General features: G+C 38.4%; 1 long non-coding RNA gene across 2 annotated transcripts in view; it reads left to right on the top strand.

The window, feature by feature from the left end:
• The window catches only part of LOC102158095 (uncharacterized), an 899417-nt gene that overhangs the window by 210544 nt on the left and 663057 nt on the right, over window positions 1–25816 (top strand). For both annotated transcript variants that reach the window (XR_014824908.1, XR_014824905.1), the window contains one exon: window positions 21285–21387. This is a non-coding gene — a long non-coding RNA (uncharacterized LOC102158095). The remainder of the gene's footprint in view (window positions 1–21284; window positions 21388–25816) is intronic.

Here is a 25816-nt window from a genome sequence, read left to right on the forward strand (position 1 = left end):
TGGAAGTCCTAGCCACGGCAATCAGAGAAGTAAAAGAGATAAAAGGAATCCAAATTGGAAAGGAAGAAGTAAAACTATCACTCTTTGCAGATGACATGATACTATACCTAGAGAATCCTAAAGACTCTACCACAAAATTGTTAGAGCTCATCCATGAATTTGGCAAAGTCACAGGATACAAAATTAATACAGAGAAATCGACAGCATTTCTATATACTAACAATGAAAGATCAGAAAGAGAAATCAGGGGAGCAATCCCATTTACCACCACATCCAAAAGAATAAAATACCTAGGAGTAAACCTACCTAAAGAAACAAAAGACCTGTACTCTGAAAACTGTAAGACAGTGATGAAAGAAATGAAAGATGACACAAACAGATGGAAAGACATACCATGCTCGTGGACTGGAAAAAATCAATATTGTCAATATGATTATACTACCCAGGGCAATCTACAGATTCAATACAATCCCTATCAAATTAGCAAGGACATTTTTCGCAGAACTCGAACAAAATTATTTTATTTTATTTTATTTTATTTTATTTTATTTTATTTTATTTTACTTTACTTTACTTTACTTTACTTTACTTTACTTTACTTTACTTTACTTTACTTTACTTTACTTTACTTTACTTTACTTTACTTTACTTTATTTTATTTTATTTTATTTTATTTTATTTTATTTTTTGTCTTTGTGCTATTTCCTGCGGCATGTGGAGGTTCCCAGGCTAGGGGTCGAATCAGAGCTGTAGCCTCCGGCCTACGCCATAGCCACAGCAACGCGGGATCCGAGCCGCGTCTGCAACCTACACCACAGCTCATGGCAACACCAGATCGTTAACCCACTGAGCAAGGGCAGGGATTGAACCCGCAACCTCATGGTTCCTAGTCGGAGTCGTTAACCACTGCGCCACGATGGAAACTCCTGAACAAAATATTTTAAAGTTTGTTTGGAAGCAGAAAAGACCCAGAATAGCCAAAGACAACCTGACAAAGAAAAATGGAGCTGGAGGCATCAGGCTCCCTGACTTCAGACTATACTACAAAGCAACAACCATCAAAACCATATGATACTGGCACAAGACAGACATACTGATCAGTGGAAGAGGATAGAAAGCCCAGAATTAAACCCACGCACCTACAGCCAACCAATCTCTGACAAAGGAGGCAAGAACATACAATGGAGAAAAGACAGCCTGTTCAATATATAGTGCTGGGAAAACTGGACAGACACATGGAAAAGAATGAAATTAGAACTCTCCCTAACATCAGACACAAAAATAAACTCCAAATGGATTACAGGCCTAGATATAAGACCAGACACTATAAAACTTAGAAGAAAACATAGGCTAAACACTCTCTGACATAAACGATAGCAATGTCTTCTCAGATCTACTTTTTTTTTTTTTTGTCTTTTTGCTGTTTCTTGGGCCGCTCCCGCGGCATATGGAGGTTCCCAGGCTAGGGGTCAAATCAGAGCTGTAGCCTCCGGCCTATGCCAGAGCCACAGCAACGTAGGATCCGAGCCGCGTCTGCAACCTACACCACAGCTTAGGGCAATGCCGGATCATTAACCCACTGAGCAAGGGCAGGGACCGAACCCGCAACCTCATAGTTCCTAGTCAGATTCGTTAACCACTGCGCCACGACGGGAACTCCTACTTCTTAGAGTAATGACAGTAAAATAAAAAATAAACAAATTGGACCTAATTAAAAGCTTCTGCACAGCAAAGGAAACCCTAAGCAAACCAAAAGACAACCCACAGAATGGGAGAAGATTTTTGCAAATGAATCATTGGACAAGGGATTCATCTCCAAAATTTATAAATACCTTCTGCAGCTCCATACCAAAAACACAAACAATCCCATAAAAAGCTGGGCAGAAGATCTAAACAGACAATTCTCCAAAGAAGACATACAGATGGATAAAAAACACATGAAAAGATGTTCAACATCACTCATTATTAGAGAAATGCACATCAAAACCATGATGAGGTGTCACCTTACACCAGCCAGAATGGCCATCATCCAAAAGCCTACAAACAATAAGTGCTGGAGAGGGTGTGGAGAAGAAGGAACCCTAGTACACTGTTGGTGGGATTGTAAATTGGTGCAACCCCTGTGGAAAACAGTAGGGAGATTCCTCAGAAAACTCAAAATAGGATTACCATTTGATCCAGCAATCCCACTCCTGGGCATCTATCCAGAGAAAACCATGACTCGCAAAGACACATGTACTCCGATGTTCATTGCAGCACTCTTTGCAATAGCCAAGACATGGAAACAACCTAAATGTCCATCAGCAGAGGAGTGGATCAAGAAGAGGTGGTACATATACACAATGGAATATTACTCAGCCATTAAAAGGAACGAAATACCAGCATTTTATGCAACATGGATGGACCTAGAAATTATCATGCTAAGTGAAGCCAGTCAGACAATGAGACACTAGCGTCAAACGCTTTCACTGACATGTGGAATCTGAAAAAAGGACAGAATGAAGTTCTTTGCAGAAGAGATCCTGACTCACAGACTTTGAAAAACGTATGGTTTCCAAAGGAGACAGTTGGGAGGGTCGGGGGATGTGCTGGGGTTGTGGGATGGAAATCCTATAAAACTGGATTGTGATGATCATTGTACAACTACAAATTTAAAAAATCATTGAGTAATGAAAAAAAAAAAAACTTATGTTTTCCAAAGGGGACAGTTGGGGGTGGGGAGATACACTGGGGTTGTGGGATGGAAATCCTATAGAATTGGATTGTGATGATCATTGTACAACTATAAACGTAATAAATTCATCGAATAAAAAAAAGCAAAAACCGAAAAACAAAAACAACACCATTGGCAAGGAAGTGGAGGGTTCCTCATTATTCGCTTACCAATATGTGAAATAGGACTTTCAACTTTCAGTTTACAGGTCTATTCACCCTCCCTATATATGCTCTCAAACATCCTATAAATTTTCATCTACCTTCTTCTGCCCTTTCTGCCTCCTGTCTTGGTAATGTCTGCTTCTTTAACCATGGAATTTAGCATGTTGGCCACCACTTGTCAAACTGATGGTCTCAGCCCCTCTGAACTTGCTGTGTTCATCATCACCCCAGAGTCTCATCATACCATTTCTCTTACTTGGTCTTCCTCATCTTTTCCTTTTCACCTCTGTCTACAAATATTGGCCACTCTTTAAGGTAGAATAAACTTTCTGACCTACCTTTCTTGAACTTTTGCTCTTTCTCTAAACTTCTGCAACTCAGTCTATCCTAATGGATTGAAATCTTAAGAGTAAGAGCCACAACTTTGTTATCTTCTATTTATTTTATTGTACTCTGGTGATGTGTAACCACAAACCAGCTACTTAAAAATCTTCATTTGCTTAATCTGCTTTGTATTCCCTTAATAAACTCAACCTCTGGCCTCCCCAATTACAGATTATTTCAGATAAATTAGATTAAAAAAAAAATGGAACCAAGAGCCCCCTTTTGTTTTGCTTTATATTTGTCTCCTTCAAACTCTCCTTCACTCTAATTATGACAGAAAACTTGAAATAGTTGGAGGTTTTCTCTCTAGTGGACAAAGGTGCTGTTAGATTAGATGTTTTAAAACATAACTTCAGTCATCAAGGCCATTATCCAAACAGGTTTTCTGGTAGATTATTGAGGAATATTTATTTAAAGTCTTTTGAAAGTCTTTAATCTAAAACTGATTTGATTAAACAGATGCATTTTTTTAAAGCTACAGTGCTCAAATTTATGATTCTAATAATTGTGAAATAATTTACTTTCACAGTATATTTTAAACCCTCTGGGACCTTAATGCCAAGCATATTTTTAGGCACACATAGTAAGTTCTCAGTAAGTTCTTGATGGAAAATGAATATATATTAATATACAATGTTTTGATTGTGCTGTTCCATTTTGGCACATTGACAAGTATAATGTAATTGAATGGAAAATTCTGTAAAGTGCTCCTTTATGACCAAACTTAAAACCTCTTTGAAGTTAGTAAAGTGCCTTTGTTTTCACACAGCTTGGAAGACAATAAGCCATTTTTATACAGAGATTGTATTTAGTTGTTTTCTTAGATTCACAATAGTCCATTATTATAATCGTGTTTTAGCACAGACTGACAAACAAGACATCAGCACTATTATCTTTTCTCTTTCCAGTTTCAATTTTGCTTTCTTCTTCTTAACAGACTTCTTTTTCAAAACTATTCACAGGCATTTAAATTAAATTAGTATCTTTAAACTGCATATGATATAAATTAATATTCTCTCTGGACAAGTGGTTGATGATTATTTTCCTAGTTGCATTATGGACTTGGGTATTATTAAAAAATACATAATTAAAATTCTGACAAGCTTTAAAAACATTTTCTTCTAGGTAATGCCTACAAATCAGTCCTTTACTTCGTTCTTAGACTGGGGCTGTGACTGAAATATCAGATGGGAATAGAATCATAAATTTCTGTTGTAGCTAGACCTAGATCAACAGGAAGACCTGTGGGTGAGGAGAAGCATAGTTATGGTTGGGTTCTTGCTTCTTGCTGACATAGGCTTGTGGCTGTGGCCTTTGAAAGTTTAGTTTTTTAATATGCTGTCAACTAGTACAGTATCATAAATGTTGTAAGAAAATAAACATCTAGGCTTATGAGGAAGGCTACATTGACTTGAACCTTTCTCTGAATAACTTGAGAAAACATCTTGTTCTCTATGACATGAGAGAAATATACCAGTTGCAATATTTTGCTATATAAAGTCTATTCTAGTTTAAATTAGTGGCATATAAAGCTATCATCTTGTTTGATCAAAAATCTTATTAAATTGAGCATGTTTTTATTCTACCAAATGAAATTAAATTTTTAGACAGTTATTTTTTTCAGTTGGAAATTTATTGAGTTAATAGAAAACAAGTTACACAGCCTTCCACATAATTTATTACATGGTTTTGCATTTTGGTTTTCTTTGGCACGGTATGATTCTAGAAAATCATGCAGGTTAAACATATCAGGGTAGAAATTGAAAGAAAAGAACCAGAGATTTAGCAATAAGTTTGCAGATAAAGATTTCTGTAAAAAAATTCAACTGTAATATTATTTATATAAGTAATATAGAACTACTAAAGTCTCTAACAAATATATTGTTATAAAATGTGTGACATTTCCATTAGTGGATTATTACATACACATTAAAATATTTTTGAAGAAATTTTAAAAGCACAAGATTTTTTTTAAATGTAAGAAAAAAACACAACTAATTGAGAAAAGCAACTGTATATTGACATAGAATTTTGGTTTATAAAGACAAATACATAAAAGGACATAAAGCAAAAAGTATCATATTTAATCCTCACAGGATCACAATGAGATTGTTTAGGACATCTCAGAAAATTCCACTGTCAAGGACTGATATCCTGGATGAATAGTTTTTGGAGATCATTTTCGAAGTGGAAAATCATAGGTCAACAATTTGTAATCATGTAAACTGTGATTTGAAGAAATTAAATATGAAAATGTAATGAATGTAATTGATTTTAAGACTGTGTCTCTTTGGAGGAGGTGCAATAACTGTTGTTGATCAGGCTGGTTCTTAAAGTATAAACTGGCCAAGTGAGTTTAAGCATTAAAATCCCGCACAATGACTGGTTCCTTCTGTAGTCTTAGATCCTTTACACCTTAAAGCTCCCCTAAAATGAACTGATTTACTGCAGTTAAATGGAGCATTCTCTTTGAAAGAGCTTGCATTTTGGTCATGGTGGTTTTCTCATGTGGACTCCAAAGAAGATGTGATCTTCTCTACAGCAGAACTAAGAGGCCCAACATGTTTGGAGCCCAAGGTTTCTAGGATTTGCCATTTTTCTCCACTTGCCTTCCTGTCCTCTATACTGACATACAAAGAGTTAAAGAATGGTGTTTGTTGTGCTAACAGTTTTCACTTATGATTTTTAGGGACTGGGATAAGTGCCAGCAATAAAGTGTGCTCAGGTGCCCATTTTCTCCCAAGAATCATTATATTACATTATGGTGTCAATGCATGCAATTTTTATTTAAAAAATGGCTGTTCCTGTGGGATATGGAAGTTCCTAGGCTAGGGATTGAATCATCAGAGCTGTAGCTGATGCCTGTGTCACAGCATGGCAACACCGGATCCAAGCCACATCTGCAACCAACAATGCAGCTTAGGGCAATGCTGAATCCTTAACCCACCAAATGAGGCCAGGGATCGAACCATCATCCTTATAGAGGTAATGCTGAGTCCTTAACCTGCTGAGCCACAATAGTAACTCCCAAATGTTTTTTAATACAGAAGAGTATTGGTCTTAGGTTCTTTACTTAAGAATGATACCTAGCCATGAGTTGTGGTGTAGGTCACAGACATGGCTCAGATCCCACACTGCTGTGGCTGTGGTGTAGGCTGGCAGCTGTAGCTCCTAGCCTGGGAACTTCCATATGCCACAGGTGTGGCCTAAGTAGCGGGAAAAAAAAAATATACCTAAATATTGATTGGTATCTAATTAAAACATAATTTGCCTAAAGTCATACATCTATTCATGACAGATAGAGTCAGGATTTCATCCAACTCTGTCTAGCCTTTGGTTATTTTAGTAGTGGGATCACAGTTTTTTTCCTTTTTTAAAAAAGTTGCTCTGTATTTTCTAAAGCTTGTGATGATATTACTTTTATAATTTAGTAATTAATATTATGAACAAGATAAAACATTTTTACATAATCTAAAAAAAGTTGGATAGAAGAGGTTTTTTTCTGTTAATGAGAAACATATCCCTATTTCTTTTTTCCATCTTGGACTATTTGCTATGATTGCACCTGTCATATTATGCTGAAATGACTTGAAGACAAATAGAAACAATGTGCTCTTCAAGCTTAGAAATATCTACTTCAACTTACAGTTTTATTAATGCCTGTGTAATCAGATTGTACAAAAATTAGTGTATATTATTAACTAAACTCATTAAAGTACTTTTTTTTTTTTTTAGGGCCACACCCACGGCATATGGATGTTCTCAGGCTAGGGGTAGAATTGGAGCTATAGCTGCTGGCCTATGCCACAGCCACAGCAATGCAAGATCCAAGCTGCGTCTGCGACCTACACTGCAGCTCACGGCAATGCTGGATACTTAACCCACTGAGTGAGGCCAGGAATCGAACCCGCAACCTCATGGTTCCTAGTCGGGTTTGTTTCTGCAGCGCCATGAAGGGAACTCCCTAAAGTACTAATTCCTAACAAAAGTATAGAACAATAAGAACAGTTCACAAGATATTCTTTATTACTTACTACTTGATTTCTTCAAGTTCCAACAGGATTCTGTTTAGCTGTAGAGACTTGAATATATATAAATCTGCATTAATATAATTCTTAGTCCTCTTTGAGCAAGGTCTGCTTGTCTTTTGGAAAGAAGCAAAAATTTTGGAATTCATTTTTATTCATGGGGGTGCTTTCTTTAGACTTCTGAGAAAAAGAGCTGCTTTGCAGATAAGTTAAATATGTTACTCCTGTTGACATGTCTGCCCATCAAGACTAGCTGATACAGTGCATTTTAATGACCCTTCTATAGGGTCATTTTGACACTAACAAAAAGGATTGGGGTCAAAAAACTGCTCACCTGCAAATAAGCTTCAAGCTTCACCACAAGTTGTGCTCTCTCTCTCTCTCTTTTTTTTTCTTTCCTTGCTTTTTAGGGCCACACCCATGGCATATGGACGTTCCCAGGCTAGGGGTCCAATAGGAGGTGTAGCTGCTGGCCTACACCACAGCCACAGCAATGAGGGATCCGAGCTGCATCTGCGACCTACACCATAGCTCATGCCAATGCTGGATCCTTAACCCACTGAGCAAGGCCAGGGATTGAATCCGAATCATTGTGGATACTAGTCAGGTTCTTAACCCACTGAATCACAATGGGAACTCCACAAGATGTGTTTTTCGTGCTACCTGTTCTGCTTAAGAACCTATTTGTATCTATATAAATTAAATGTTCCTTTCATACTTAAGGACTTTATCCTGGGTCTGGGAGAGGATAATTTGGATCATACTGTTTTGACAAGTAAGCTCTTTGATAGGGAAAACTATGTGGCTTGAGTGAGCATTTAAGAACTAAAACTCACTGAATCTGGAACTACCAAAATTTATAAATATCTGTTGAAATATCTTTTTTTTGAGCCATATTTGTAAATGAACTGAGGCATTTCAAAAACATACATATCAAAAAATTCATTTGATTCTGAAAGTTATATAAAAACGTCAAGTACTTAATAAAAAACCCTAAAAATTGAAGACGAAGATTGGTAACAGAAGACTGGGCTGTGAAAAAATAATTGGGAGTTGGAGAAATGGAGTGGTATTCAGAGATGCAACTACTGTAGACTGCCTCCAGGGCAAGGCTTAAGTAACTGAAAATTCAAATGGACTTTTGAAGGATAGCCTGTTTTTGTTTGGGTCTTACATTATAGGATGCTCAGTTTTAAAGATTGTTAAGAATATGGTTCCAAGGAACTTGAAGGTCCAAAGCTGCTGCGAATCCTGGCCTCAGAGTTGATATCTAACTTTCAAAATGACAGGAATTCTTGTGAAGCTGTAAGTTCTTTTCAAGGAATAGAAAAATGTCCAGTTTTGAGAATCTCTCACCAATGCCCATTAGTTTTAGAACAAAAACAAGATGATAATTAGCCTAGTTGCTCTCTCAGTAATTTTGTATTTAGGTGATCAGTGTCAGTATACATTTGCATGGTTATGTATAGGTCTCTTGTGTGTATCTCCTTTGTATCAAATTGAGCAATCCTGGCTCTTCAGACTGCTAGGGCAAGCAAGGATATTGGTTACTCCCATGACCTCAGTATCCCAGAAAGAAGTGAATGAAATAGCTAAAGAGTAAATCTGTAGTGATTACATCTAGGGATTATTTAATGCTTGTAAATAGAATATTTCATAGAGCTCTTAACTGATCAAGAAGGGTAACTTTTTCCTGTGTTAATGCAACCTGAAAATTCTACCAAAGCAAGAGTGAGATAAAAATCCTTCCACTGACACGGCTTATGGTAGATAAGGAGATGTAATACAGCAGAAAAGAAAAACAGGCTCACAGTGGAGATTATTCAGAGCTGAGAAAAATCTCAGATAATAAACACTTGCAGACAGGATTTTGCACGGTGTTTGAAAAGGAAACAATGCCACAGAAATTCATTTGCGGGAGACCCTGTTGAAATGATGAATTTTGACATTTGTAATGAAGATATCAAAAGTTACTTTTGAATAGTATTGAAAACATTGATATTAAAAATGACCATTCCAATAGATATTTGTGGAAGGTATAATCAGTGTAAAATCCAGACAGGGTCTGCAGGTGAAAAGAATTAGATATACTAACAGGGGCCAGAAGCATAGTGCTGAGTCCTTGCCTCTGGCTTGGGGGTTCCCCAGGAAGGAGATGCTGGATGCTTAGCCAGGCTGCAGGTGAGTTAGCAGAGGGTGAATGTGTTTGAAGGTGAATGAAGATGAGCTTTAGTATCAGCCAACAAAGCATTTATTATTAAAAAAAAAAAAAACCGCAACAACAACAACAACAAAACAAAAAAATCCAAACCCTCCTTTTAAATTAATTAAGCAAGGAGGCCATTAGACTAAGGTGGCTCCAATACCTTGACCCTTATAAGCAAAAGCTAATCTAAGCTTGTAAATACCTCAAGGTTACCAAGTCAAAATGCTACGGACTGCTAACACAAATAGCCAACTGGCCTTTAAGCTCAGGCCGTCGATAATGTCCTTTCTTTGTTTCTGAACTTTAAGTGCCTTTCCACTGGCTCCTGCTGGTAGAGCATCCTGAACCACTTCTTGTTCGGTGTTGCTGATTCTATTTGTGTCTGTGTGTTGAAATATGATATATCAAGCCTGACTTCTGGGAACATTTGGGAGGAGAGAAAGGAAGCCAAGTGAGGTCCTGTCTCATTTGGGTTACAAGTGAATAAATTGAACTTTAAATGTATACATTTATTTTTCCATAATCTGTAGGGTGTTTTTATCATTCTCCATCCTTATCTTTATAAAATACTTATTTAATCTTCCCCAGATGTTACCACATATAATTAGCTGAATTGATGGGATTTTTGCTGACAGTTGCAGTCAGGAGTCTGTGCCTAGAGGGTAGAGTGGATGAATAGACATTTTTATAGAATGATTTCAGAAAAAACTTTCATTTCTATTGACATGAGTTTGACATAATATGCTTACAAGTTATCATTATTTGCAGATTAATAAGATAGTTTATAAGCTTCTTATGAATTTTGTCAAGATATAATTCTTTATCCAACTAATGAGGGATTGGTAACACATAAATAACATTGCAAGTGTGTGTCTTGACTATTTTAGTGAGTCAAATATTCAATTGGCGATAAAAGCAAGATCTAAATTCAAGAGCACTTTATGTCCTTCCTCAGTTGAAGGTACAATGCAAAGTAAATTAAGGTTCTGTATAATTTATTGGATTTTTAAAAGCTTTGTGCACTTTTCCTAAAAATGCCTTGAGGCATTAACAATAAAATTAATTTAAGCATCTGCATCTCCTTACTACAATAATGATAAATTCAAAAGGAAATTAGGAGCATGCAAGTCAAGCAAGATGCCTAGTTACCCTTGGAATACTGAAAGATGGGTTAAAGATATATATTTATTTTAAGAAGGAAGGGTGAAGATCTTTCTTGTGTTCTCATTTTACATACTCTTCACTTCTCTTGATAAAGCAACCAAGAAAACCAACTATTATTTGTCAGTGGTAATATAGAAACTAAGGTTTAGGGGCTCCTCTTGAAACAGTGGATGCCCATGTCTTTTCTTCTCTGTCTGTTCCCTGCCATAATCCCTCCGCCCTCAGACTGAGCAAGGGGCTGGCTCTTCAGGCCTGTAGTTCTCTCTCTCTCTCTCTCTCTCTCTCTCACTCTCTCTCTCTCTCTCTCTCTCTCACACACACACACACACACACACACACACACACATCATCATCATCATCATCATCCTTAGCCATATGCCCACTGCTAGGGAGCTGCATGCATGCATCATTTTGTACAGTGGTCTTTTCAGAAATCTCCTAGAGGGTCCTTTGCATTCACACTTTATTAAAAAAAAAAATCTAGGAGTTCCCTGGTGGCCTAGCAGTTATGGACTTGGTGCTGTCACTGCTATGGCTCAGATTTGATTCCTGGCCCAGGAATTTCCGCATGCCGTGGGCACAGCTAAAAAAAAAAAAAAAAAAATTCTAATATGTAAGGATGGAGACTAGAAGCATGTACTGCAACTCAAGTGGGGATAAATAGAGCTTTTAAATTTTTCTGTAACTGATTTATCTTGCACTGTGACCCTTTTTGTTCTAATGGGGTAAAAACTTAAATTTGACAATTAAGTATAATTAAGCCTCTTCTGGCTAAAACAGCCTCTTTTAAATAAATAATCTTACTGTTGAAAGTTCAGACTCAGTATCAGGGGTGTTTCTTTTCTTTCAAGTGGTGTCACCTCCTTCTCTTCCTTCTCAGGAAGGCAGGTTGGTGCTGGAGGACACTGTGCTCTCACGACAGTGGGTGGGAATTAGAGGATTAGGGATGGGAGGAGGTTCTGGTCCCACCAGTCCTCTGGGTCACGTGTCTCTTCCTACTTGTTTGTGGGCAGAGACTGCTGCCTTGCTGCCTCTGTCACTGACCAGAGTCTGCTCCTGTTCTCTCAGCACCAGTAGGGCTGTGGGTTCTAAATTTTTGGGCTGCTCCTAATTATTTCTTTCTTCCCTACATCTGCTTTTCTGCGATCACTCCCATTTAACCCCAGCTTGACAGTTGGTCCTTCTGCTCCTTTCCTCAGGATCACTTCTCCTTTAGCTATGCTACCCCACCAGGTGAATCCAATAGATGATTTTATGTTTACAATATTCTTTTTTCTTTCTCCTTTCTCCCTTTCTCCATTCCTCCTTCCCTTCTTCCTTCCCCTCCTTCCTTTCTCCCTCCCTCTTTCTTTCTTTTCTTTTCTTTTTTTTTTTTTTAGGGCCACACTCACGCTTATGGAAGTTCCCAGGCTAGGGATCAAATCAGAGCTACAGGTGCCAGTCTACACCACAACCATGGCATTGTGGGATCCGAGCCATGTCTGCAGCCTACACCACAGCTCATGGCAATGCTGGATCCTTTAACCCACTGAGTAGGGCCAGGGATCAAACTCGAGTCCTCATGGATACTAGTCGGGTTTGTTTCTGCTAGGCCACAATGGGAACTCCCTCTTTTTACAATATTCTTATACAGCAACAGTATTAATTTCCTAGGGCTGCCATAACAAATACCACGTGGCTTAAACCACAGAAATGTGTTTTCTCAGAGGACTGGAGGCTGAAGTTCAAAATCAAGGTGTCCATAGATTTGTATCTGAGTCCTCTCTTCTTGGCTTGGTTGACCACCTTCTCCCTGTGTTTTCACAGGTCTTTCCTTTGTGTACAGCATCCCTGATATTTCTTCCTCTTCTTTTAAGGACACTAGTCATAGAGAATTAGGGCCCTGCCTTAATGATCTCGGTTTAAATTAATCCCCTCTTTAAAGATCTTATCTCTAAATACAGTTACATGCTGAAGTAATGGGAATTGGGACTTTAGCATTTGAATTTTTAGCTGGAAACAATTCAGCCCATAAGAGCAACTGTATTCTAGGGAATTCAAAGTATTTTAAAATCCTAATCATTAGTGAAACAAATGCTAATACTATCTCTGCTTTTCAGACTATGAAATGCAAGAATAGAGAATGGTTTATCAGAGGTTCCAAAGCTCAGGAGAAAGAGTGAGAACTTCATTCAATCCTCTTACAATGAATGAAAAATATGTTTTCGCATTTTTATTTTATCCTTTTAATTACATAAATAATACTTCAAAATGTGGTCGGTGGGGAAATTTCAAACTGCTGAAAAATGTAAGGAGTTGTCTACTTTATATCGATTTTTTTAGAATTTAAATACTGTTAATATATTAATATCTATTCATCCAGAAAAACAATGTTTATACACAAACACAATGTGCAGATTTTTAAATTTTGATTTTGTTTTTACTAAGTGGGATAATACTAGATTGTTGTTTGGCTTGCTTTTTTCACTTAGATGACTTAGAGTTCTTTCTAAGTATAAGGCAAAGTTTCTCAACTTTGACATTACCATTTGGGACTGGATAATTTTTTGTTGAATGCCCTGTGCGTTGCAGAATGTTTAGCAGCCCTTGATCTCTACTCACTAGATGCCGGTAGCACCCCTACCTCTGCTGTTTGCCAAATAATATCCCAGACATTCATTGCCAAAATTGTTCCCAGCTTGAAAACCACTGGTATAAAGAGATTTCCCTGGTTGTTAAAAAACTGCTATGCAGTATCCAGAGTATGGGTCACGCCATAGTTCATTTACTTCTCTTCCTTTTGAAGGACATCTAGAATATTTCCACTGTATTATCATTAGGAGCAGCACTGCACTGACTGCCGAATCTAGCACTGCAGGGCAACAGGAGATCCTGAAAGAGGGACTGTGCCGCAGCATAACAAAACACACAAGACTCTTACACGTAGAAAGTTGGGGACCAGGAGGCTCTCTGATCCACAGAACAAAGGTGCCTAGGCTTTAGCCCACATGACTTTTATTAGCAAAGTTGATGTAGGTTTATGAGCAAAATCAGGTGCAGGTAATGATAAAGCTCTCTTAGTGGTTATGCTTTTGCACGTGTGCCAAATTTGTTTACTGCAGAATTCAGCAGTATTAGTGGTCTCCAACAACTGACCATCTCTATGTGTCAGAGATGTATTAACATTTCTTTAGATGAAAATACTTGGAAATTTAATGCTGGGTCAAGGAAAATACACATTTTATATTTTGATAGATGCTATCAAATTATCCTTCAAAAGCTTTGTACAGTTACTTTTCTACATTAATTCATTTTTTACAACCTTGGCAACATTGAATAATATTTGACCTTCTAGGTTTTGCTAGTTAGTATGACTAAAATTTTGTATCTTGTTATATTTCCCTAATGACTAAAAGTTGAGCATCTCTGTACATTATTTCCATTTCTGTGATCTATTCTCATTTCTTTTTTTTTTTTTTTTTTTGTCTTTTTTGCTATTTCTTGGGCCACTCCCACGGCATATGGAGGTTCCCAGGCTAGGGGTCGAATCGGAGCTGTAGCCACCGCCCTATACCAGAGCCACAGCAACTCGGGATCCGAGCTGAGTCTGCAACCTACACCACAGCTCACGGCAACGCCAGATCGTTAACCCACTGAGCAAGGGCAGGGACCGAACCCACAAGCTCGTGGTTCCTAGTTGGATTTGTTAACACTGCGCCACAACGGGAACTCCCTATTCTCATTTCTTACCCCTTACCATTTTTATGGATGATTTGAGTTGTAGGAGCTCTTCATATTTATTCTGACTCCTAAACTGTTACGTATATTGCAGGTATTTTCTCCTGATTTGCTATTTATTTTCTAATTTTGTTAACACAGCCTTTTATGATTATACATTTAAACTTATATATAGTTAAACATTTGAATATGATTTTGGAAAACTTTCCAAACCTCTATTGTGTAACACTTTATATTTTTCTTTTTCTTTCTGTATGTTTACCTTGTTTCATATTTTACCACTTAAATCTTTAATTACCGCTAATCTGTTTTTTTAGTAAATGTTTTTATACTGGAGTGTTTCCATTCTCTTTCCCCTTCTTCCTCCTCTTCTTTTTCTCCTTTTCCTCCTCCTCCCCCCTTCTTCTTCTTTCTTTAATGGCCACACCCACAGTACAGGAAAGTTCCTGGGCCAGAGGTTGAATCTGAGCTGCAGCTATGACCTATGTAGCAGTTGTAATGGTGGATTCTTTAACCCACTGGTCAGGGATTGAATCCACATCTCTGCTGCAACCTGAGCCACTGCAGTTGGATTCTTAACCCTCTGTTCCACAGCAGGAACTCCCTATTTTCATTATTCTTGACCCAGGTATTTGCAAAAACAAGTTTGAAGCTCTATCCCATCTGCATATGGGTGGTTCTGTTCAATACAAATGTGATGATAGAACACAAAGAAACTTTGCATTTCTATTTATATTAAAAATTGTCTACAGATATCTTGTCTCTCTTTTACATAGAGAATTCATGACACTTAGGGCGGGTAGATTTCTAACTTGTTCCCATTGCTTTCCTGTTCACTGTTTGGCTATAAGTAGATGGAATAGAGCAACCCCTGAGTTGCAGAGGGCAGGATTCTGATGAGTCATAACTAGTGGCTCCTTTCCAGAGATCAGGATCCACATGAGGACTTTAAATTTCATCTCCATTTTGGTCTGGGCCAGCCCCCCTTTGAAATGTGTGGCATGCAAGACGTAGGTCTTTTTTTATTCCCTGATTTGGTTAGTCTGGCTGACTTCTAAAGATACAGGATCTTCATATGTCTGAGAACATATTGCTCTTAGATCACAAACCAAGAGGAGGACCAGACGAGAACTTGGGAGGGCCTTGGAGGCAGGGCTTTGAAAAGGGTTCCTGAAAAGAAGCAGCTCTGGGTTTTAGCTGAAGAAGTCAGTGGTTTCTTTGCATCTCATTACCAATTCTGCCCTCATGCTGGATAAGTTCAAACCCTTTCATATTCACTGCAGATTAATTAAACGTTGTACTCAGAAAGGAGAAGAATGAATGAAGTAAAAAGAGTCTGAAAGAATATAACACTAGTGAGACTGTACATGAAAAAGGACAAAATAAAAATGTAAGTGGGCTGTGACATGTTTCCTCCTCTCTGACCCCACTTCCTACCATCCTCACATCTTCTCACTCAGCTACAGATGACCAGCTCCTCCTTGATGCTCTGCAAACATACCAAGGTGTGCCAGTTTGGATGGGGCACCCTTCCCGCAATATTCCTGGCCCCCTCATTCACTTTCTTCAGGTTAGGCCCCAAGGGGCACACAGGGAGCCTGTCAGTGAGACCTGTGAGCACTGTCTATAAGATGACTCCTCTGTGGTCGCCTGATCTGGGTGCAGTTTTGCAAGTCATACCTTCTGTTGTGCTGTATACTTAGTTGCAGTGTCCACATTCACTTATGCACATGGATTACTGTCTCCTTCTCCACTGGAATGTAAACTGCATCCTCAATGCCTGGAATAGTCCCTGATGCTCAGTGTATTTCTGTACTGAAGGAATGACTAGATTGTGATTACTCAACTAAGATGTGGGGAAGGGAGGGCATCAAATACCATCCTCTGATTCCTGATTCTGTCCTTCCAAGGAGCCCTGAGGAATTGCATTTCAAATGTATTTTATCTAAATGGTCAGATTTATTGACATAAAGTTTTTATTAATATCCCTTTATATTCCTTTTAGCAGTGTCCCATTTTTGATACCTGGGATTGATGATTAATTGGGGGGTTTTCCCCTCTTTTCCTTTTGATCTGTAGTGTTAGGGGTTTTTTTTGATTTTCTTAATCTTTTTGAAAAACTAGCTTTGGGCTCTTGTTTCTTTGTTAGGTTTCTCCATTGTTTTCCCATTATGTGATTTATTGGTTTTTGCTCTTGAGAAATGAAATATTGCCTGCCATGTAGGTAAACAAAAGACATCATAGTCATCATTAATTGCAGCCACCTCCAGGGATGAGTCACTGGGCCCTGAGGGAACTCAGGAAGGAAACAAAGAATACCTGCCATCTAGCAGCCACTTCCATGGTGGGCCCACGGGAAACTCAGGATGTGAAAACACAGGATACTGGCCCCAGATAGCTGAGGTGCATATCAAAGGAATGATTTCAGTGAGCCCTGACCTTGTGACCTTGCATCTTCCCATACATAGAAAAACACTAAATTCCTTAACTGCAGATAATCTGGTTCTGTTATCAGCTGTAATCTTTTGTTCCTACTACCCGCCTTTTGTTGCAAAACTCCTATATATCCTAGCTACCCCTCCTCTGCCCCACCCACCGCCAGCCTCCTCGGAGATGAGTTTTCTCTTGAGATGAGAACTTCCACTTAAGCCCTCAGTTTTGTCCACCAAATAACACATAGCTCTCTACTTTTAGGTTGTGCATATTTTTTTAGTTGACACTTTCTTAATTCTTTGTCTGGATTTAACTTGTTCTTGTTTTTCTGCTTTCTTAAGAAGGAAACCTAGATTATTCATTTTAAATATTTTGTCTTACCTAATATAGTCATTTAACTATACATTTTCCTCTAAGTAACATGTTAGCAAATTTTGACAGGTTACATTTCCAATGTCATTCAATTTGAAATATTTTCTAATTTCTTCTGGTTTATTCTTAAAATTGTTGGTTCATTCTTAAAACTGAATTATTTATAAATATATTGTTTAATTTCATAACTAGACTGCAAATACTGGACCCAACAATTCCTGTCCTCTCTATACACCTATGTTATTCCTCACATTGAGATGGAGATCGTTTATCTTACTCTCAAATTTGTGCTGGCCTTGCTAGCTGGCTTGAGCCAATAGAATGAAACAGAAGTGATGCTGCAGTTCCAGGCTGAGCTGATCTAATTTGTAGTTGAGTTGAGTTTGGATTCATTGTGCTGTATTTAAATTCTAGTTGAGTTGAGTTTGGATTCATTGTGCTGTATTTAAATTCTAGTCACCAAGAGTTTCACATATCTCAATGGCAAGATCAGGAATTGTGATTTGAACACAAGCAATGCTTTGCCTTATAGTCTATCCACCAGCTTTTAAGACCTCTGTGGAGTTCTTTTGTACTCCTTGGTATGCCATTGCCTTGAGATTAGTAAATCACTGGCATGCCAAAGGGATTTCACTCAGCTCTCCTGCCTTGCTTCCAGCCTTTAGCACACTACAAGTGGTGTGCATGTGCCCTAAATGCTGCAAAGACAATGTGTGTCTCTGGGGAATTTCTTATCTCTCCTACCTTGTCCCCAGCCTTCAGCATGCTGCTTCTGTTCTTCAGAGACAAGAACTCAAGGGCAGATGTAACTTTGGTCTCTGACTAGGCCTACTTGGAATGTAAGCCAACAAACCAACCAACATGCATGGTTAAACCGTTATTAAAAGTTTACCTGATTTCTTCTTCTCCAGTTTGAAGTGAGTTGATGCCTCTTTCTGCTTTTCCTCAGGGAAAAGAGCAGTCCTGGCTCCTTCTCTGTTAGGAAGGAACATGATTCCTTTCCAGACTTTAATTCTCTTGTGATTCTTTATCTTTTCGTTATTCGAGTTTATTGGATTGTTCTCATTCTATACTTGGGACCGATGGTCTTTCTCAACTTTCTACCTCAAAACAGAAAGCTGAAGTCCTTGTATTTCAATGTATTTAAAGTCCATACCCTCTTCACTCAAAAGATGGGGCATAAATGATCTCTTAGAATTTGCTCTAATTTCTTTGCCGCTTACTAGTCTGTACAATTAAAGTGATTGATGTCCCCCTCCTGGTCTAGTTTTTAAGCCAGTTTTCATCCAGAGCAATAGATAAATCAGCAGCCTTACTGCCTTGCCTACGAGACTCTAGTTGTATGTACAGGGTTGAGATGGGTGCTTTAGGGGTAGAGTCTGTTTATGGGATTAGCCCGGCTGACTGTACATTAATATGCCAACAGTTCTCCTGTCACAAGGAGTTTCCTTGATGTATTGTTTCCATTTATATGACAACTCTGATTTGTTTCCCATCTGACATATCAGTGATGTGAAATTAGTACCAGACCTTGAGTGCCATCCTATGTGGCCAGGATAGTGATCCTACCTAAATTTTGCCAGCTACCCTCTCTTACACCTACTCCATTCCACCTCCACCAATAACTAGTTAGCCTCTGCTGCTGTAAAAAAGTGGTCTCCTAAAAATATAATGCTCTACTTATCTGCTTTTAAGCATCACCCACCTGCATTTTGCTCCAGTATTTTATTTTATTTTTAATTAATTAATTATTTATTTTCTGTCTTTTGTCTTTTTAGGCCTGCATCCTAGGCACATGGAAGTTCCCAGGCCAGAGGTCGAATCGGAGCTACAGCTGCCAGCCCATGCCACCACCACAGCAGTGTGGGATCTGAGCCGCATCTGTGACCTACACCACAGCTCACAGCAATGCTGGATCCTTAACCCACTGAGCAAGGCCGGGGATCAAACCCATGTCCTCATGGATACTAGTCGGGGTCGTTAACCACTGAGCCATAACAAGAACTCTTGGCTCTAATATTTTATATAGAACTTGTGAATTTTTTATTACTATATGCCAAGCATAGTTTATGTTACAAACTATTCACTCAATAAATACCTATTATTACTTAGATAGAGCTATTACTGATTGAAATTTCTATCTGCATTGCAGGTAAGGTAAGGCTGTGGCAGGTAGATAAAGGAAGATAGTTCATGAGTGACTCTTACCCATAATAATGGGACAGCTTCACCTATAGAACCAGTTGTCCTTATAATGGTCTAGAGTATATTTACCCCTCTGTATACTACTCCAAGGTATGATTCAGTGTTTAGACGTCTGGTTCAAATTCTTTTGTTTAAAATTTAATGTGAAATTGGATGAGGTGGGATGACGCTGTATAAATATTGACTGTTAAGGGCTGAGTGGAGTTGAGCTGAGCTCCCAGGTGATAGTGGTCAATTAAGATAACAAGCCAAAAATGAAACAGTCAAGCCTTTAATCATTTACTGTGACAGTACAAGCAAGAGGTCAAATAGGAGAAAGTGCTAGCTTCCTCATTGTACCACTTTTCCCCATGGATCAGCCCCAGGTCAGGGTCAGGTGGATAAGTCTGGATGGGGCATCATCTCACTGCCAAGAGAGACCCAAATAAAAGACTCTTGAGGTTTTTATGGACCTGAGGGCCAGAAAGGGGAGGGGGGAAGAGGAAGGGCTAGTAATGGAAAAGTTCTAAGTATTGGGTCAGGTGGTAAAAAAGTGTCTTCAAGCTTTTTTCCCCCTCCCCTAGAAAAGGCGGTCTCAGCAGAAGTTCCTGAGAAAGGATTCTGCCAGGACCCCCAATAAAGAGGCCTCTAAATGGAGGCAGTTGGGCTAGGAACACAGACATGCTTGAGAACATGGCCAGCCATGGGTCTGGAGTCCGCCACAGCAGTTTCCTCCAGACACTGCAGTACATTAGCTGTGCACCAAGCCTGGTGTGAGGAGGGAAGCTTTGCCTGGCAGGCTTTGTCATTTCCTATGTTCTGGTCTAAAAATAGCACAGAGAGGTTTTTGGCTGGAGCTGGGCTCCTCATCTACCACCAACAATAAGCAGGTATTGAGGTGGGTGGACACCTAGAGACTCAACAGGCCCACTTGGTCACACAGACTGAGAGCCTGGTCTGCTGAAGGGGGGCGGAGGAAATCCAGCACTATGAGAAGTTCTTTTCTAGGTACGTCCTTGCCAAGCTCTGTCCCGTCTCTAAACACTGAGCCTGGTGGGCCACTGCACACACATGCAGGAACTGATCAGGGCAAAGGGGGAGGTTCTGAGACAGCCTATGAGATTCTCTATAAGGAAGGGGGATCTTCAAGATTAAAAGGACTGGTGTCATGATTCTCAAAATAAATTATAATGAAAGAAAATCCGGAGTCATCTTCATTACATTCATTATCCCTCAATACTTTGCCTCCATGGATATTAAATACTCTAAATTTAAATGGTTCCTTTAAAAGAATGTAGCTCCTGTCCTGAAACGTTCTACAGACTCACTTGTGCTTGGATGGGGTAGGGGTGGGGGTTGGGGGGAAGCCTGAGAGAAAGTGGCTGTGCTGGTTAATGCCAACAATAACAAAATAATGCCCCTATTAAAGGCAGTCTCATGTAAAATTTTAGTTTCTTTTAAAGACTCAATAGGCATTCTTTTACTGTGACATGTACACCGATTTTGGACAGTAGAGGCTTAGTTTTGTTTGATAGATCAGAAAAGAAAGCTATGGAGAGGTTTATAATATCAGCCTTGAGTAGCGATTCTGGATAATGTATGGGGTACTTGAAACAATAAATCACGTTTTAATGGGATTTATAATGAAAATGCCATGGACGGATAATAGTCTAAGGGTCTCTGTCATAGTATGTAACTAACAGTAGTAATTGTCGGTGATTATTTCCAGAGTCAATGCTCTATAAAAGCATGACATGCAGAAAGAAGTGTGTGATTCAAGTATTGTCCTTGGTAATAGGCTGGTATTCAATACCATGGGTCTGGCAGAGGGAAGAGCAAGTGAATGAATATTTAGTTAGGAAAGAGAAAGAGAAAAGCATTCCAGTTTCGAAGTCCTTCTTTCCTGTATCTCTTTTCAGAAATGAATGCTTACGCTCTACTGCCTATCCAAATACCTAGCTGCTGCTGCTGAGGGAGAAGAGCAGGAGCGTTGCCTTGAACGTGACCACCACATTAAGTCATGTAAGTTGGGCTTAGCTAGAAAGGTTTTTTGTTTGTTTGTTTGTTTTTAGTTTTTCTTCAAAGGAAATTTTATATTTCTAATAGTTTTATGGGTACTGTTTTCTGCAAATATCATCTCCAGCCCTGGCTTTCTTCTTACATTCACTGGAAACCATTTCCACTTCATTTCACAGCCATGAACAAATGAGTGTGACTTCTGGATCCCCCAAGTTGCAATGCTGTTATATCTAAGGATTCCCACTGAATTGCAGGGCTCTCAAATGAATCTCCAGAAAGATCTCATTTGGTCACTGAAGCTGTTAAACAGATGAGATTTAAGCTGAACAAAAGGGCCACAGCATTACAAATCCCACTTTAGATAAAGTTTCCAAAAAAGCATCTGTTAACCTAGTTCAGAGTAACATCCCTGCAGCAGAAAGCCTACAGCTGATGATTCTGTCATAACTGATATGAAGGCAAACACTGAACTGTTCAGAAATAGGCAAAATAGTTGAGGAAAAAAGGTAAACAACTTTCACTCTTAGAGATGAGACAATTTTTTAAATAATCCAAGTGAATTCTTACTTTACTCTTTATACCATTTAATGAGTAGGTGTCATGGGATGAAACAGTTCTAGCAATCATATTTCCAGTGAATCTATAAGCTGAAAACATTAGATTTTTCATAAAGCTTAAAAATTCAGCTTGGTAATTTTAATAATTGCATTGTTCACTCAACGGAAAATTTCTGTTCATTTGTCTTACTGCATATTTTTCCCTCCTTTTTACCATCATTCTGCAGTGAGAACTCAGCAAAAACACAATGCTTGAGTACCAGAATTGAACATTTAATTTTGCTCACTATTTCTCTTTTTGTGATTTCCCCTATGTATTCCAGATACTTTTTTTTTTTTGTCTTTTTGCCATTTTTTAGGCCACCCCCATGGCATATGGAGGTTCCCAGGCTAGGGGTAGAATCAGAGCTGTAGCCACCAGCCTATGCCAGAGCCACAGCAATGCGGTGTCTGAGCCGCGTCTGCAACCTACACCACAGCTCAGGGCAATACCGGATCCTTAACCCACTGAGCAAGGCCAGGGATTGAACCCTCAACCTCATGGTTCCTAGTCGGATTTGTTAACCACTGAGCCACGAGGGGAACTCCCAGATACTTATTTTAATGCTTTTTCACCAGAATCATTTGAGGGCAAAAGATAGTCTCATTTCTCAGCATTTAGTGATATAGTTTGGTAAGTGTTAAACTATATTCCCTATTCTAAATAAACACTCATGGTGCCTTAAATACCACCAAATGAAAAAAAGAATCCCATTTTATTTTATTATGAAACTGACATTTTCAACATTTATTTAAAAATTTTAAAAGACTTATCCGAATTTCAGCTATAAATTTTAAAAATCACAATTTCATAGACCAAATGGGACATGCATACAGTTTATTAGACAACAAGTCAGCAAGTGTTTTCAGGAAAATCCAAAGTACTTTCTTGTTTTAAGGAAAGCTCCAAACTGGTTGACAGGTTCAGTATAAACTCACTGAGAACATCAAATATAAGATAGGATTTGGAAATGATATTGGTTTCAATACAATACTCTCTATTTACTTCATTTTTCTTACTTTATATGGTAAAAAAATTTAAACATCCTATCAAATTACACAAAACAGGAAAGCAGGACCCACAGGTTTTATTTGACCCTCTGCAGATATACAACACTCATTAAAATTGTGTACAGTTGATTCTGTTTTTCACATAACAGTATGTGAAGATAAAGAGAAAACAATCATAATTATTGGGAAACAGGTACAATAGAAGGGAAAGTATTATCTTGACGTAAATATGCACTCTGTTGGCTACTTGTTAGTTTTCAAGGAGCATCCTGCTAATCTTTTATCGATCTCATTATTCACAAAAGGATAAATCTCTGACTAAAAGTGCACCTTACTGAAATGAGCCTGAGATAGAAAGATCTGCATGGATGGCCTCAAAGAGAGGTGCAGGCTAGCCATGGGCCAGGGAAATCTATCATGGTAATACTGCCTTCCCTAGTTTCTGCTTTCTGATCTCACAAAACTCCAGAGTTACTGACAACAGCATTTATTTCAGTGCATTTAGCATGCCCTTTCAACTGCCACAAGTTAGATGCACAGTATGAGATACACACAAAATACACATTGAAACCTTCTTCTTCTCCTCTATCTTCTCTCTTTGCCTTTTTTCCCCCCTGTGGAGATAAACAGCCTAGAACTCTGGTAAGCAAAAATTTCCATCTAATTATATTTCAGTTCTTTAAGAGAGGTATACATTATCTAGTGTGTTCTGTTTCCTTAGCTTATTTAACCACATATATATATATATATACACATACATACATATATATATACATATTTTTTTTGGGGGGGGACATTTTGTGGAACTAGTTTCCTATGGAAAAGAAATCAGGGCCCTCTTTTAATAAATTCCATTCTCTTTTTTTGCTTTTAAGATATTTTTCAATAATAAAGGCAAAGTAAATGCTCATTATAGATGACAATTTTACAAATGCCTGCCTAAAGTAAAAAGTTACAATTCTCTTACATTTCAACTAAAGGTATACTCCATGAGGGAGGGGCCATGTCTGTCTGATTCACCATTATATCCTCTTGTCCAGCACAGTGCTGGGTACTGAGTAGGCCCTGAATGAAGGTGTTGGATTTTCTAAACTAGTACAGACATATGAAGTATATCTATTAATTAGCAGCCGAAATATGTTTACAACTGATCTGCATTTACATGTCATATAGTTCTTACTTAGTGACTCACAACAAATTAATAGTTAATTTATGCAACATGGAAGTCCCTGCCTAACAGCAGATATAATCCAAGGCTTTAGATTGAATTATCGCAAGAATTTATGAATATATTCCCACATGCAGTGGGCTGCTCATTTTCCTCCTTCCCATAAAATAAAACCCCTGATGCAGGGACCCAGGATTCTATTTTCTGCGACTGTCTTAGGTTCATCTGCTATTTCTCTGCATCATTCATGCTACAGGCAGTGGTAGCTGTTCTGTCATTCAGGAAAAAATATTAGAGACTTTCAAACCACAGACCTAAATAATTGCTATTCTGTCTATAGGGGGAATTAGTGTTGACAGCTGCCTTCTGATTAAAAACCACATTACCCTGTATACTATCTGTGGCAGATCATAATTTAAATTTATTTTGATAACTAGTTCTTTAGATTTGAAAACAAATTCAAGGAAGTTATTAAATGTTCAAACCGCATGGAAGAGAATACAATAAAAATAAGCCTAGAGACCTCTTCCTGCCTAGCCCACCCTTTTCAGAGGCAAAACTTTAACAGTTTCCTGTGCTTCATTCCAGGGTTTTGTTGATTACAAATTTTAGTTTCCAAGATTGCTTTTGGGGAGAGAGTTCAACAGAGACATACAGAGAAAACATGTAACAGGAGATCATTTTCTTAAAAAAGGAAAAAAAAAAAAAGAGAGTCTCTAGATTCCATATATCAGAATGGGAGATAGAGATTAAAACACACACACACACACACACACACACACACACACAATGTCATATTTGTAACCCAGGCTGCCTGCTTCCCATTTTCTCTGTGGGGTTGCTGAGAATCTTAGCCTGTTTTTGTGAATGAGAACTCATGGAATGGATGGTTTCTTGGCTATTGCCCTATTCTGTCATTTGATCACCCCTCCTGAGAAAGAGTCATATTAAAAAAAAATTCCCTACCTTACTGATAACTATCTTTTTTCATATGGATAAAGATGTTCTCAATATGATAATGGCAGGTGGGGTGATACAGATTTGGAACTGGGCAAGTATATGTGGGGTTTAAGCCAGTGGTTTACAAATGGGGGCAATTTAGACACCCTCCTGGGGGGGCATTTGGTTATGTACCTGGAAACAGTGTTGATTGTCATAACCAGGGGTGAGTGAGTACTGGTGGCTTCTAGTGGGTAGAGGCCAGGGATGCTGCTAAACACTCCGCAAGGCACAGGGCAGCCCCTCACAACAGAGTTAGCTGGCCCAGAATGCAATATTGTGAAGGTTGAGGAACTCTATTTTAAAAAGTAAGCTGTTTTTCCATCTATTCTTTGGGGGACATGATTTTTCATTCAGAGAAACAACGCAAAGTTAGCAACAATGTCAACAGCAGTAAAATCTTATGCAGTTTTCCACTGGGTTTACAGTTCAGGCTCTTGAACCTCAGACCATAATGGAAGAGTTTGGTGTCTTACTAGCTCATCCAGAAAATAACTTTTTCATGGCATTATCTACCCTTAGCCTTTTCCCTTTTTTATAACCTTTCTGATTACATTGCCAGTGGATAAAGCCAACATATTGCAAGGAGATGAAATTGAATAGCAAGGAATAATAGCAAATAACTTTTATATTTGTTTGGGAAATACCAAAAAATAGA

This window comes from Sus scrofa, chromosome 13, assembly GCF_054392235.1.
Source record: "Sus scrofa isolate SSC_HxYL_T2T_F1_AM1 chromosome 13, Sscrofa_HxYL_maternal_Yorkshire_Landrace_v2.0, whole genome shotgun sequence".
Taxonomy (NCBI): domain Eukaryota; kingdom Metazoa; phylum Chordata; class Mammalia; order Artiodactyla; family Suidae; genus Sus; species Sus scrofa.